A 15,956-nucleotide genomic window follows, 5' to 3' on the forward strand; every position below is an offset into this window, starting at 1 on the left:
CCAACACAGCTTGTTCCAATAATACTGTTACTGATTTTTGAGGAGGGCAGGGAAATGTGTTTAATACTAGATAGCAGGCACAGAGGGGACAGCAAGATGAAAAGGTCTGACTCCGCTGTTTTCGGAAAGCTTCCTAGCTCCATCAGGCTGCTAAGGGAGTTGCTGGGAAGATGTTACCCAGATAGCAGATGGCAGCCTCGCTAAATCCATAATGTGAAAAAGCAGTGGTTGGGCTGAAGAAAGAGCCCATGTGATTTTTTTTTCCCCATCGGCCCTTTTCCCAGTAACGGCTAGGACCCTAAACCCTTCTCCACCACCCCGGCACCGCTGCGTGTAGCTTCTTGTCCTGATAAGAAGAGGAAGCTCAAAGGCGAGCCGTGGCGGAGCAGGATGGTGATCATGCTGTTCCCTGCCTGCCTGCCAAGGAGCACCGCTTCAGGCTCCATTACATCACCTGCGAGCAACCTTCAGCAGAGCCACTGGCAGTCTTGGGCCAGAGCTCCCTGCTAGCTGTTGTGAGAAAGAAGAGGGTGGATGGTTTCCAAGTTGCATCGTGTTGCCGTTACATGAAGTTTCCTGCTTCCTTACATCAAAGGAAAAGCATTTCGGACTCCGCAGAAACAGCTAGAGGGTGGTCAGCAGTAAACCCAGCAACACGCCGATGCCTGCTGGAAACCATTGCTACAAAACGTGTCTTTGGTGTCCCTCCCCCTGGCAGCAAAACATGCTAAGATGCAATGATGCCTCACCTTTCCCAGGCTAGGAACATCAGATCTAGGGAGAGGGAGTGGAAGTTTTGGCAGGAAACCTCCCCAGCCTCAAGGGGAATAAGCTATTGAATATGGTTGGGCTGTAGCTCCTAGCATGTCTCCTCGCAACCAGTAGTGTTTTAATTACCCTGACTGTCTGCAGAGGGGCTCGGTGGGATTGCATATTGTTCCTGTTCTCATCTGAACAAAAAATGAGCATTGGACTCCTACTTTGCAACTGGTTGTAATGCCAATGACGGACACGTCACTGTGGTGTGTATGAGCATGCTATGAAGTCTCTCTTTTCCAGCAGTAGAAAAGGAAAGGATAGGCATACCTCATCTGACCTTGAGTCTCCTGGTGGGAGAAAGACAGCACTCTCCATAAACATGATTATGCTTCATTAACGGCCTGTTGACAAGGAATAGGTGGCACTGAGCACCACCTTAGTGGTGCTTCTAAGACTGGATGTGGCAGCAGCAACAAGAGTCAGCCATAAATTACAGCCCACCTCTGTTCCTTTTGCCTAGAAACTAAGTGTCTGCAGCAGGCTTTGCCCACCAAAGCAAGAGGGGGCCATTTCTATTAGCTCTGGATGGACCTGTTGCTGTCTCTGACATACCCCTGGTATGCAGGATTCGTGGCAGCAGCTGTGCGATACACCAGTAGCACCTCACATCTGCATTTTCCTATGTGTCTGAGGAAGAACTGAAGCTGAACTGCTCACCTCAGTGCCTTCTGAGGAAAGAATACATCATGAATTGAATCAGCTGATGTTGATTATTGAATTATTGATTTGTTGATTGAATTGTTGATTATTGATTATTGAATACACTTATTGTCACCAGATGGAGTATTTTAATTACCTCTATCACTAAAAAGCTGTACCGTGGAAATACTGATTACAAGCAGGGGTTTCAGCAAGGAGAAGATGTCAAAACTGAGTGCTTGGAGATGTCTCTGTGATTGTATTAACATAAAGGCCATCTTAATGCACAGTGAACACCCGACGTGAGATGCCAAGCAGAAACTGCTCATCTGGGATGCTGCCTTCCACCATCAGCTGAGATTGACATCAGCCAGCACTGGCACTGGCACTGGTGCTCCCGTGATCCCTTGGCCCCACCGCGCTTTCCTACTCCCATCCCCATCCATGCTCCATCCCTCTCGTTGACCATAGCATTAATCAGGGTGCACAACAGTTCCCAGTTAAAACTAACTGTGCAAAAATCATTTATAGCGGCAACACTGGCTTTGGCTGATCGTATAACTACATCATCAGCAACAAATCATTGTAAAGCACTCTGCTTTTCTGTGGTTTCTTTGGATAACAATTTATGACCTCCTTCCACACACCGTGAGTGAAAACAAGCTGTGCTTGAGAAGATCACGTTGGCTAGCTATCGCACATCACACAGTCTTGGCAATGATCCCCTTTCTTGGCACAAATACAGAAGCACTAGGAAGCTACAGGGTGTCAGAGCCTCTTCTGTATGGTGGTGATGGTCAGCTTTCAGCACTTGGCTTATTAATTATCTTTAATGCTGCATTCAAATTATGATGGCCGTGGTCACGTAACACACACTCTGTAACAATGCACACACTGTCCTGCTACGAGAGAGAAGCGCCTGTAAAATACAGATCTCTTTTGCGGAGAAATATAGGTGTAAAAAAAACAATGCAGGAGCTGAAAGAATTCCTACAGATGCTTTGTCACTCAGTAAGGAAGATCCAGCTTCAACAAAAGTGAAATTCTGTGGTCAGGAAAAAGCCCAAACAAGTTACAATATTTTCCTTAATTGGATTACAAATGTCACCTTTGGAAAACATTTAAAAATCAATTATTCTTTTCTCTTTGTTGTCCTGTCAGTTTGGTTTATACACCTCATTGAGCAAGGCAATGAAACGAGGCTGTTGTGCTTCTTATTGATTCCACTTTTTGTTCAAAGTCAGTTTATCTTTCTAGATGTTGGGCAACAGTAAACTCTGTTTTCTTTTCTAGAACAGATGGGAGAGCTGTCTGCACCAACTTTAAAACTGAGCAAATTGCCATTGTCTACCAGAAGGTCATTTCTGGTCTTCTTTGGGGTGTAGGTTCTTCCATAATTAAAAGATACATTGCACCATAAAAAGAGGTACAATGCATGGAGGTCAGAAAAACAGCCTGCTTATCCCAAAGGTTCGAATAGGAGAAGACATATGAACAGAGGCTGAAGGGGAGGTGGTTGAGATTTATTGTCTAAAAGGTAGGGATTAAACAAGGATTTTAAACAAAAGGTTGTGGAGGTTGTTTTGTAGGCATTAATGGGGAGATGTGACAGGCAGAAGAGAAAGCGTGAAGTCCACAGTGAGAAAAAGAAGCAAAGAGAGCAAAAAGGGTAAATGTATAAATGGGGGGAAAAAAATGAGTGATAATAAGGGAAACTGGAACAGAGATAAGTGGGAAGATAATATGCAAGGTCCCAGTGGAAAAGGTCTCTGGATGAGGACAAAGAACCAACATTTAATGCTGTTTGAGACATGAAGACTAAACAAGGGAGACAGACAGTCATCAGCATGAGAGAGGTTTTAGTATTAGGCTGAAAAAAAATTACTTTAAAATTCAGAGGTTTATTAACTCCAAACTGGCTACTAGATGCAGAAATATGTGTATTTTCTGTATTCCTTGCAAGTCATGGTACTGCTTGTACAGTAAGATTTATCTTTGATTTTTTTTCCCTTAAGATTTTTTTCCTGTAGCAGTCCAGATGTTCAAAAGCTTTAATAAACAATACATTAATTGAAATTTTAGGAGTTAATGGTGATTTTTCCTTACCACCAAAAAGCTTGTTCGCCTAACTCAAAATATTTTATACTTTTTTTTCAGAGACCAAATTTCAAGTTAGAAATTTATATAGCCATATATAACTCTATGTATATATGTATATGTAAGTATAGGCATTGCCATAATGATGTCTGGGTCATTTTTGTTCCTTGGTTGCACACTTTGTTATTTACTCTCTATTATTTGTTCTGCATATTTGAGATCAGTGCAAATACACACCATCAGTTCAATATAGACCACCTAAAACTTTCCACTCTCAACTGAAAAAACATCAATTAGCGTGTCATACTCTGCAGTTTAACACTACGCTTTGTGTGCACGTAACAGCCTCAGTGACGTGGTTCAGAGTGGGAGGAACAGCAGAAAGGTCTTTTGTGGTTTCTCTCTCTTGGGGGCTGGTGTATGTTGTGCTAGAGCAGCTGTGGCCACCAGCTGTTGTGCTGGTGGGGCTCTGATGGTGTTGCAAAACCCTCCTAAGAGTAGGCGAGCCCCTCGTCCAGCCAAGACTGAGCCCAAATCAAGAACCCTCTAATGATAGCTGAAAGAGGCCCACGGATTTCAGTAAGGTCTGGATAGGCTTTCTTTCCTTTTCCTTGGCCATCTTCCCCCACCTGTAAAGTGAGGACAACGGCAGCCAGCGGTGGGCTAGCTGAGTGGGGGCAATGAGTTTTAACTGCTTAGTGCCATATCACAAACACAGCTGGTTGCAGCTATAATCCTCTCACTAAATAAAGGTCAACGTACTAGTCTGAAGATGAAGTGCTAGGCGTTACTCTTATGGTGCTGGTCATTTAGCAAGCAGCCTTCTGTCTGTCTCTCCTTCACCGTATGTGGTTTCAGCCTTATTCCTGCAGGGAGCCACAACGTCGGTATTTCCAGCAGCAAATTCTCAACATAGCTGGGGCCAAACCGCACAGAAACAGCAATGGAGCAAAGGTGCACCAAACACAGAATTTCAGCAGGTACTGCAGCATTAAAAAGACTTCATATTAATTTTGCATTCCAAAAATCTAACCTTCGTGTTTGCTTTACATCAGAAATAAAAGAGTTTCGTTTCCAGATAGTGGCTATTTGGTGGGAATGAGGCCTTTTAAAGGCTCCCTGACTTTGTACACATCCTTCTAAAACCAGCTTTTAATGTCCTAAGAATAATTTCAGGGGCCTGAAATTCACGACTAAAATTTGTTTTGATTTATTTACATGTAATTGTTGTCATGCAACCAGATACTGTTTTCAATTCAGCGTTATGTTCCCAGCAAAAATGTTAACAGAAATCAAAAGTAAATAGCTCTTCTAAAAAGCAGTCATTTTATGCAAAACAGAGAGGATTTTTTTTTTTAATTGCAAAAGACATAAGGTAGAATAAAACTGCTTTGCAGGTTAGTACAATTTCTACTGTTTGATGGTTCTTTCTATGGTCTTCTCTAAAAATTAGAGAAGGGAATGGGGCAATTCCATTGCCTGTGGCGCATTTGGAGTCTGGTGCCAAAACCAATAGGGAAATCAGCTGAGAGATGAAGATTTAACCATTGGGTGACGTGGTTGCTGATAATTATACGTTCAGGATAATGAGCAGCGGTAGTTTCCGTCAGCCTGTGGCTCTTTTGCATTCAGGGAGGACTGGCAAATTCAGGGCACACAGCAGAAGACCTCTCATGCACAAATTGCCTCCTCTCTCACCACACTCGGGTTGCTCGTACTCATTTAGCATTTCAGGAAAATGCTCTCAAAGTGCTGGTGCGCTCCAGCAGTACAGCTCTCGTTTGGAGAGATGACAAGTAGGCTGATTAGGCACCAAATCAGTTTTCAGTCATGCAGTTTAGACACCAAATCCCATTAACTGTAGGGCACCTGGGCACCTTGGAGGCTTGGAGGGGTCAGAGATTCTTTCCTTGCTTCCAGCCCACCAATTCACAGCCGGGCAAGAAGCGCAAGGCTGGCGGGGCATTCGGCCAGACATTTTCTAGCCTGTTTGCCCATGTTTCATTCCTTGTGCTAGTAGCTCGGGAGCAGGATTGTATGTGCTCAAGCAAACTCTATGCCAGCTCAATGAGGCTTTCACCACAACCCTCCACAGAGTGTGGAGATCCTGCACTTGTGTGTGGATGTCTGTGGGCACTCAGCCCACCATTAGGGCCTTGCTGTTTGAAATTAGCTTTTGTAATTGGGGAAACGATGGGTTGCCCGGTCCAGTGAGTGGAGACCATTGACAGCTTGGCTGCTGTCAGGGCACTGCTCTTGTTGCTCCAGACTTGTACAACCAACCAAAGTCCTTCTCGAATGAGGAGAGTCAGTGGTCCTTAGAGTTGTCTATTTTAGCTACCGTAACTTCGCATGATATTCAAATCTGTGTAACTGTAATCCTTTCCTGGTGTTTTCTACACTAATGACCTCAGCAGTGTGTGTGGAAGTAGTTCCTAGGGGTTACTCACTTGCTTATACAAACACTTCCCGATATCCATTTTGCTTTCATTGCCTCTCCGCTCCTCCTGCTCTCACCGTATGGAAAATGCAGGACATACCGTGTTGCCTAATCCTTTATTCTCCCCTTTGCCTGGCAGTCTTTTCACTACCTCCACCCCAAAGCCTTCATCTGGCTTATTTTAATCCTCCTTGCCTGAGAGCAGCCCACAAGTTGGTACAGAATGCACACATGTGTGCAGACACATGCACACACGCATACGTACGTATATACGAATGTATTATTTTCACGTGGACTGGGAGGACAGCATGGTTTACATCATCTCACATCCATTGTCCTAACCTTTTCAAATAACTCATGTCAAGTTTCAGTGTTATTTTAGTTTGTCTTAGCAGTTTGCAGTTGAGTTTATATAGTATTTTATAGATTGATTCTTTTCTCCCTAGTTCAACTACACTTCAGGGAAGAAATGTTGGAAAAATAAATAAATATGAAAGAAAATTATTGTGCAATATACCACTCATGTTAGAATTTCACTGTGTTATAAATAATTTCATGTATAGATGAGGAACAGACTTTTGATTTACTACTGTCTGTCTGAATTATTCATATATGGTAAATTTCTGTAAAGGGGTCATATTTGACCGAAGGTGTCTGTTATTGTTGGCATTAAGTGATATGCTTTCCAGAACTGCTAGACTACTTGTGGCACTGGACCAATTTGTTATTTTGGGAGTAGATAAAGTCTTTGTTTAGCCTTCTGGCACTCAGCATAGCTCTTAAAAATGGTTTTCTTTGTTTTGCTTCAGGTTTTCTGTTGCTCTTAAATCTGTTCCATTCTATGGGGTTTTGTCACAGAAGACAAGGGGCCCGAGTATTAGGTGTACTCTGTCTTGGATGCCTTCCCAGAAGGCTTAATTTCGGGTGGGTGGGAGGGAGACACGTGCAGATAATGTGCAGTATTGTACTTGTACATTGCAGCGTCAGCACTCCTGCTTTCATCTAAGAGCAGCAGCTGTCACTGTTGCTGATGCTCACTAGATGTCAGATATGATTTTTATATTATACCATAGCACCTGGAGAAGTTGAATCATATTTTTTTCCACGTGTTAAGTGTTACCTCATTGTGTACAGTCTATAGGTAAACAACTTGGAGTCAAATCCAGCAGAGGACTTGGACAGTTAAAGGAGAAGCGTGTGTATACCTGACTGCAAAGCTTCCTCAGCTCCTGATTTTAAGGTTGCTGGATCTGCGTGTTTACGCAGACCAGAGCTGTTCCAGCTCTGGCACCGATGTCACCTCGGGGCACAGAGGATGCCCGAGGCCAGTGGGGATCCTAAGCAGAATATTCCTGCCCCACAGCCATTGCCATGCTTAGTACACAGGCAGGATTGTTCTCGCAGAAATACCATTGCCAGCTTCCCTGAGGGCAACTTGTGGTGCTATTGTGTGCAATAACCTTGCAATTAGGGCAGTCGACAGGAGTCTGGGAAACCTGGATTTAGTTCTCATTCCAAGCGGAGAGAATGCCAGTGGTCCCAGAGAACTGTCCCCCTCACCAGGCTCCAAGCTGCCCTGTGAGAGTGGGGCTGGCAGCTGCGGGTGCAGAAAAGGGGCAGAGCCCGTGCTCTTGGCATGAGGATTTATCCACCCTGCTCTTCCTTATGCCCAGGGCTGCTTTAGCTCTTCACTCAGGGGCTGCTCCCCGTAAGACAACCCTAGCAGTTACCCAGGTGAGCAGGGAGCCCAGGGCTTCCCCATCAGAGGTGTCTGGCCCTGGGGCAGTACAACCACAGAGCTCCTCCCTGCTTCTCCATCCGCACTCCTCCATGAACTTGCTCTGCAGGACCAGGAGTGCCCCAGCCCGGTACCCATTTCCTTGGGTACCAACCAGAAAAGTGGGACTTTGTGCCCTAGGAGTCCTGAGCGAGGGCTGTGGACAGTTACTGTCTCAGCTGTTACCCATCCATCTCTTCCAGCTGTGGTCTGAAAGAAAAGCAGGCACTTTGCTCCATTTTCAAAAGCCACGTGTTGGGTGCAAAGGAAGGGAGGTCCCTGAGGCCAGCCCACAGCCAAGGTCCCAAGGGCATAGGCTGAAGGCTGCCTTTTGCCTCCTGGTTTCCTCTCTGTAGTAACCCACCGAGTGCATGAGCTGAGCAGGGCTCTGCCTGTTCTGTGTTTACCGAGGCACCCGTGTGCAGTACACAGGCAGCCTAACTGCTGAGCCGTGGGGGTCCAAGCATCCTCTCTGGTCCCAGGTCTGTGGGCTTCATCCCAGCTGAGGTTTACATCCTGTTATGCAGCTGGGACAGGCTCTTGTGCAGCTCAGGAGCTCACTGGGCTCCACTGATTCACAGTCTGGAGCAGTTTGCTGGATTTGGGCTCTGTACTAACAGTATTTTTACTGAAGAGGTCCCCAAGAATATTTTTTTGTTCAGTTAGGGCTGCATTAAGCTCCCCGGTAAAAAGCACACCTAAAGACATACCTTAAGTCCCATCAGCCTGAATGAATCTTAAGGAGGTTCCTTAAATACCACTTAGTAGCTTTGCAAAACAGGGCCATGACCTCAGCACCTGATTTCGCTGTCACTGCTCAGGCATCGGAATCGGTGGAACGAACAGGCTGGTATTGCCACACCATAGCTCGGATTTGGAGCTGAGTGAGGATTTCAGGCTTTGATTCTCCATGGAAGACGTGATCACCCATTTGGATGTCTAGCACAGAAATGACACTGTGCTGCCTTTCTGTACTTTCCTGCCATGGCATGTTTTCTAGACGGTTCAGCAGAGATGGCAGACTTAGAACATTTATGCATTTGAGGCTCATAAAATACCTTGCAATCCTCAGCCTTTTGAACTGAAGCACTTCCATATTTTCTCAAAGCACTTTTTAAAACAGCAATCAATGATAGTGTCTCCAGGAATCCAGTTTTCCAGGAGACGGCTCCTCATTCATCTTGAATACCAAGTTACTCTGCAAAAGGCCCAACTCAGCAAACCCAAAGACACAAATTTACCTTAAGTCCCAAGGGAGCCTCGCTCAGTACAATTCTGGCTTGCGTTAGCATGTGTTTGAAGAGTCTGAACGGAGAGACCTGATGCTAGAAATATTTATGAGGGTTTGACAGCATTCGTTTGGTAACATCACTCCAGCAGCACGTGGATCCTAGTGCAGACCTCAGGAGAGCAGCAAGTGGGTGTTGCGGGCACCCTGTGCTGCAGGTGCTCTGATAACAAAAGTTTAAATGATTTTTAGAGGGATGAGAAAGAGAACAAGCTTCGAATTTCTGCTGTGGATGAAAATATGTTTCAGCAAAAGGTGAATTTTTATCCAACGTGTGCCCAGTCTGTACAATGTAGATGGCTAAATATCAGCTTGCAGTGTTGCTTAAAATGGAGGGCTGTACTATGCGCAGTGGTTGCTTGAGGCTTGGGCATCTTGGTCTCCTGACAACTCAGCTGAAGGAGCTGATGCGGGTAGTGCCATGGCACAGGTGGCTGCAGTACCCCCATGTCCCTGTTCTCCTGAGGCACGGGCTCCTGACCACCCACCAGATCTTTTGGGGGGGTCTGAGAGTGAGGACATACTCCACCATCCTCATATATAACTCCTATATAACTCCTTGATCCTGGAGTCAAGGCTTTGAAATCTCAGAGGTGTCATTTGGTTTGTTTATAATTCAAGTGAAGTGACAAGACAGGGAGTGTTGGATGGGAAGAAGGGAGGTCACGCAAAGAGTGCAGCAGTTAGCTCGTGGGGCAGGCTGGTGAGCAGCGTATCGATGAGGGTTTGCAAGGTACATGCATGTGCTATTCCTGGCCAGGTCCTGAAGTCTTTACGCTACTATTTGCTCAAACAGGCTGTTAACATCAGAAAGTTTGTCTGTACGAGGTGAGGTATATACAGAATGAGAGCATCAGTATTGGACATCTCATAGTGAGGGAGGGAGCTGTAAAGCTTTACAAAAGAATAGGTTTTAAAAAACAATTTGAAGGGCAAAAGGGGTGTGAGGAGTTGGACAGGAAGGGCAGGTCTCTCGCTCTATAGCTAGAACAGGTTTTAACACAGAAGAGCATTGTGGGTACAAGAAGGCGCCGCTTCTTTTTTATTCAGTGTTTTGGCCAGCTCATTGTTTCGCTTGTTTTTGGCTGAGTGGCTGTGGTGGCTTGTTTCCATGGTCATTGTTAGCTCATCAGTTTTACTCAATTCTTTGGCATTTTCAAAGGGCCCAATTAAGGCCATTTCCTTGAACTTCATCATTAGGGACAGTGCTCGATTTGTGCACTCCGGTTACATCCCAAGTCTGGTGCAGCCATCCCACATTTGGGGACTTGCGTGCAGCTTCCTTTTGTGGAGCTGGGACTTCTCCTGTCTGTAGAAGAAAAGGTTTCTATCTGACTTGAATTTCCTCAGGCCTAGAACGATACCCAAAAGGAAACTGGAACCTGTGTTTCTTTTATCTTAAATAGATCTTCACAAACACCTGCCATAAAGGGGGCTTTGAATTACTGGGAGCAGGGGCAAACGGCATCCCACCGGGAGCACTCTGTAATGCATGGGAACATTCTGTAATGCATAGGATTTGGGTCTTAATTTGAGGCTTAGCCAAAAGAAAGGTGTCAAAATATTGATCTTTCCAAATTGTATGCAGCATGTGTTAGAGCTGGCTGCTGAGATTTTACTTCAGTCTGCATCAGGATTGCTGATACAAGTCACTAATATAAATATTACTAAAAGGTTTATTTTTCTCCTTTAGTGTGGCTGCTAGTGCTCTGGAGTTTTCAGTTTCATATTTTTTTCCTGAATATTACTTACAAAAAATACACATTAAATGGGTTGCCTATTTGGAGATATATATATATAGATATAGATATATATATGTAATGGTGTGGTCAGTGATGTTTATTGAACAAAGCTACAGCCTGGGTCAAAGTCATGTCAAATTGCAAGTGTGCATTCTTTAGACCTTTTAAGAGGAAAGTAATGTTGAAGGAATATAGCTACTGTCCTACAGTACCTGGCAATGGATGCATTCTCCTACTTGAAGATTTCCTAGCATCTTATTTTTGTGGGGAAATGAAACTTATTACATTTTTCAGATTGGATGAGAGGCATATGGACATTTTCATCTTTGCTCTTGCTATAAATGTTACTCCTCAGGAAGTTAGGATCAAAGAGCAGAAATGAAGCTTCATCTTTGCTTTGTTTCTTAATGGATTAAACAAGTTATTTTCTCTTGTCCTGGGCTCTGGTGGACCTGAAATGCAGGAATGATGGATGTGGTAATGGCTGCTTTTCAGTAACAGATTCCTTCCCTCTTTTTTCCTTTTTCCAGCTCACCTATTTGTTTCAAATATGTCTGTCCATTTATCTAAGTACTTGTAACTAAGTTTAATTGCAAATACTGAAAAATGGTCTGTTTCCAGATAGTAGCATAGATAGGAATGGAAATTCAGATCAGCCCAAGTTATGCTGTACAAGCAATAACTCTGCTTCTGCTACAGCAAATCACTTCATTTGCAACATTTCGAACAAATAAGCAACCAAAGTGATAAATACCACCCTTTTACAATTTTTCTCAGAGAAGGCTATTAAAAAAAGACTTAATACATTTCTTTTCAATTCAGTACTCATCTGGGTTCGGTTCTAAGTTATGGAGAAGCTGGACCCTACTTGTATCTCTGCTACCCATTTCAGCAAGTCACCTCAGCCTGGTGCCCTGGGGGTTATCTCACATTAATATGATGATACACACCCAGGACCACACGTACATTCCCCACGTGCTGCGAACAAACCCCCTGTGGTGAATAAACACCGGTCCAAGCATTCGCATCAGACATAATCATTGACAGAACTGGTTTAGGATGAAGCAATGAACTTGGGCTTCCCTTTGCATCCGTGAAACAAGCTTTTGCCTTTGGAAACCTGAATAAAAAGCTCATTTGCCAGTAGATTTCCATGTTGAATAAATGAATGCAGGAGGGAAGGGAAAATAAGTACAACAGCAGATGTAGGTAAGGGGTTTATAGCCCAGAAGGAGCAATGAAAGTTTTAGGATGTGGATATTTTTCCCCACAGCAGTGTTATGACCCTCATATATTGTGAAAGGGCAGATGATTACACCGTAGCTGTGTTACTATAATGTTATAAAATGGATGGGATGGTATCTTTCAAGGAGACTATCAAATGATTCGGTAGCATGGATAACTAACCACGGATTTCTCTGCACGACAAGACCAAGTCGTAATAACAGCTTGGGAATAATGATGCTATATTTTTCCATTAAAGAAAGTTTTATTTCTGGAACCTTGACAACTTTTTAAAGTAATGTAGACTTTTCTTACCACTGAAGCCCACATCTTTATTACAAAGCCAAACTGTTCTCTCCGAAACCAAATTATGCATGTTGTAACACTACTCTCCCACAGACGATGAACATTTAGAACATATTTTTCCATGTGAATCATCCATTCACTTAAAAATAAATTCTCTTATTAAACAAAATACAGCCATGTGACAAGTTTTGTAGGTTTGTATTCCATCTCTCCTTTTCATTAGACTGTTAACATTTTATTGGTGTTTCAAATAATTTTTTGATGATTGCATCATTTTTCCTCTTTACCCCTTCCCCCCCGTTTTCTTTTCAACATAATATAAAGCAGTTTCCATCCTCACTTTGGTGCAAGCACAACTAAATAAAATAAATGTCCAAGAACTGATCCAGTAGTGGGATGAATGCAAATAGATAGTGCTTCTTGAAACCACTGGTCACACAGCTGCACGTAAAGTTGCCTGTCTGCATTTCTCTGCTGGATAAAGCCCTTAAAAAAAAAAGCTATCATTACAATCCCTGACACTGATCACTGAAGAAAACAGGGTCTCCGCAATTTTTTATACTTTCCTTCAAAACTAGAAGGTTATGAGGGAGCATGACAAGCGTATGTTGTTGTTGTAAGGCTGGCACTCAGGGTCAGCATCCATCACCAGATGCTAAGTCTTTCCACCGGTGAGACAGCTTTCCAAGGGTATTTTCTGTCCATTTCACAGCCCCAGATAAAAGGTAAACAAGATCCCAAGTTCCAGGAGTGATTAGTTTTGATAATTGTTCTGCTGCTTGCTTTGTGCAATTCACTTCTATAAATACACACTAGGGGAATCATTTGTCTTGTGTACCATGGCACAGTAATTTCCTATATAATTTCATCCAATTGCTGCAGGAACTCATCTGAGCAATTGTTAATTAATCATTAACAATCATTAACCCTGGGTAGCAATGATTGCTAATCAAGATTTCCATGCTGTATTTTTAATTTCTGAAGGTTCATCATTAATCAAATTAGTAACAATTTTTTTGTTATAGGAAAAGAAACAATATGTATCCCATCCATTCAAAGGAACTGTTAGTAACAGCTTTGCCTTTAAAATCATTGCATGCCTTCACTCTGGCTGCTGTAAAAGTCAAAGGCTTTTTTGCTGCATAAATTGCTTGAAAATATTTTGCAGTTTAAATTAACAATGCTTTCCCATTGTTCTTGCTACTGACAATTATGCTATTAGGAACAACCATGAAAGTAGTGACAACAGTCCAACTATTTCTCTCATGGTTAATCTTCTTTGCCTCATACCTCATGGCTTTGAAAAAAAACCCCTCCAGCTATTTGTAATAATTTTAATGCCACCTTTTTCTCAGTGACGTAGCTAGTAATAATCTATTTTTCTATTACCCTGACGTGTACCCTTATGGCCCATCAGCACCATGCTTGTAGATGAGGTAGATGTTGCTGCATCAAGACTTTGTGCAGCTCTGCAACAGAGGAACATTTAATTCTAATTTTCTCTCGCACTGCAGTGACTTTACAGTGTCCCCTTGGAAAGAAGAGAGTGGCACAGTCCATGGATGACACACCGATGGAAACCTTCCCTTAGGAAGAAAGGCTGGCCAGGTGTCTCTGCTCTCTTTCCTCCACACCTTTACCTGCCATCCTTCATAGCAACGGCGGTGGGAAGGAAGGAGCAAGGGTGGTGCGGAGCTGCAGCTGGGCTCCACCACATCTCCAGCGAGGACCTTCACCCTCTGTAGCTTGGCCAGGCGGCACCAGCCAGCCCCCGTACTTCCAGTCCCATGTGGGACTGCGGGTGACCACATGGGAGAAATCGGACCTGGGGAGTCAAAATTTCCCCTTTCTGAGGCGCGATGGAGAAGCAGCCCAGAAGCTGCCATGTTTACAGCGGGATGTTTGCAAGCACTGGGAGGATGAGGCTGACAGGCTCCCTAAACTACTGGGTCCTGGCTGAGCTCCAACACCCTGGTGTCAGGCAAGCAACTCCCATGTGTGTGCCTTCACTCCAGCCAGAAAAAAGGGAGTAATAATGAACTCGCAGGGCTGTGAAGTACTTGAACAAGAAAAGAGCAGATATTTGAACAGCACCTCCATCCAGCTGAGCCTACCTCCGCGATGCCCTGGCGAGCTGCAGGACCCTGTCACGCCAGGGCTGGGCTTATCAGGGTGTGACCCACCAGCCAGGATGGAGAGATTAGCCACTCCTATCGCTGCATTTACTGAGATAAACTGCTCACACACCTTATGGGGAGCTGTAAAGATTAAGGTTGGCAAGTCAAGTCCCTTGATGGTAAAGATGCTATTGAATGGTGCTAACTTTTTATCACTGCTGCTTGCCGCACAAATACTTGCTATTACATTTATTATTAAAACACATTTACCATCGAGCTGCAGATTGTGAGGCCATGAATAGTATCGGGCTGAAATCAGAGTGATCTTATTTCAAGGAATTCCAGACGAATGAACAATAGTTTGCCACTAATTGCAAAGAAGCTTTGATAAAAACTCTGAACAGATTCCCAACAGCGCATATTTTCCAGAGCCCGCCTGGTAATTTTCAATAAAACCCAAGAACAATATGACCATTAACTCTTATGTTAAATGTCATCCAGATTTGTTCATATCATTCTTCACTGCACTGCATCTTTTCTGTGTGTGTTTTCATAATTTATGGTGTGTGGCCACATTTGGGCTCACTCAGTTATACATCCATGGAAAAAAATTAGATGAAAGTCAAATGGAGCCCACAAGGGATGGGTGATTACCTTTCCCATTTGACTCTTCTTTAAAAAGTACAAAAGTTATCTTCTAGCTTGTGGCCTCATTTGTAGACAGATTGCGTCCACACAAACCCCTTCCCATATAAAGGTTTACATGTATGCAGTAGATACTTTCTTGAAACGAACAAGGTCATGAGCAGTGATAGCATTTGGAATGCACGGTGAACCGCACAGTGATGGCTTGTGGCAATGTCTGCAGCGCTGTGCATGTGCACTGCTTCCTCAGTGAGTCTGCTGGAGAAGGAGCGAGCGATGTCTGACCCCTGACTGTGCAGTTTGGAGTTGGGCAGGACGTCTGCCCGTGCCCTGGCAAGGTCCATTGCTGTGTTAGGAGGTTATCGGTGGAGGCCTGATTCAAGACCCACTGCGGTCTGTGGAGACTGCCACTGGCCTACCGAGATTTTCTCTTTGTGCTAGGGCATGCTAAATAACATGATATGCTTGTTAAAAAAAAGAAAAAAACAACCACCTTTTTGTGCTCGGCTAGTGCTGCTCATGTTGTTTGATGGCTGTAAATGTTCAGAAAGTTACCGGCTATTTATGAGGCTATTGAAGGCTTCCCAAATGTAACAATACTGTTTCATTATTGTGAGCACTTATACAAGGTACAGGTTGGTTTTGCTTCAATTTGTTGCCATTTAAAGTTCCAATACCAGTAATCAATACCAGATGTCTTAAGTTACCAGCCAAACAAGAAGACTGGTGGATGGTTGAAAAGATTTGTAATACCTCATGGGAAAGTTAATTGTTCAGATTATTCAGCAAATATTGCAAATTCACAGACAATTAGAAAATCTTTTGAATATTTTGTCATCATGAAAGATCTATGTCTATACAG

The sequence above is a fragment of the Pelecanus crispus genome, chromosome 1 (assembly GCF_030463565.1).
Source record: "Pelecanus crispus isolate bPelCri1 chromosome 1, bPelCri1.pri, whole genome shotgun sequence".
Classification (NCBI taxonomy): Eukaryota; Metazoa; Chordata; class Aves; order Pelecaniformes; family Pelecanidae; genus Pelecanus; species Pelecanus crispus.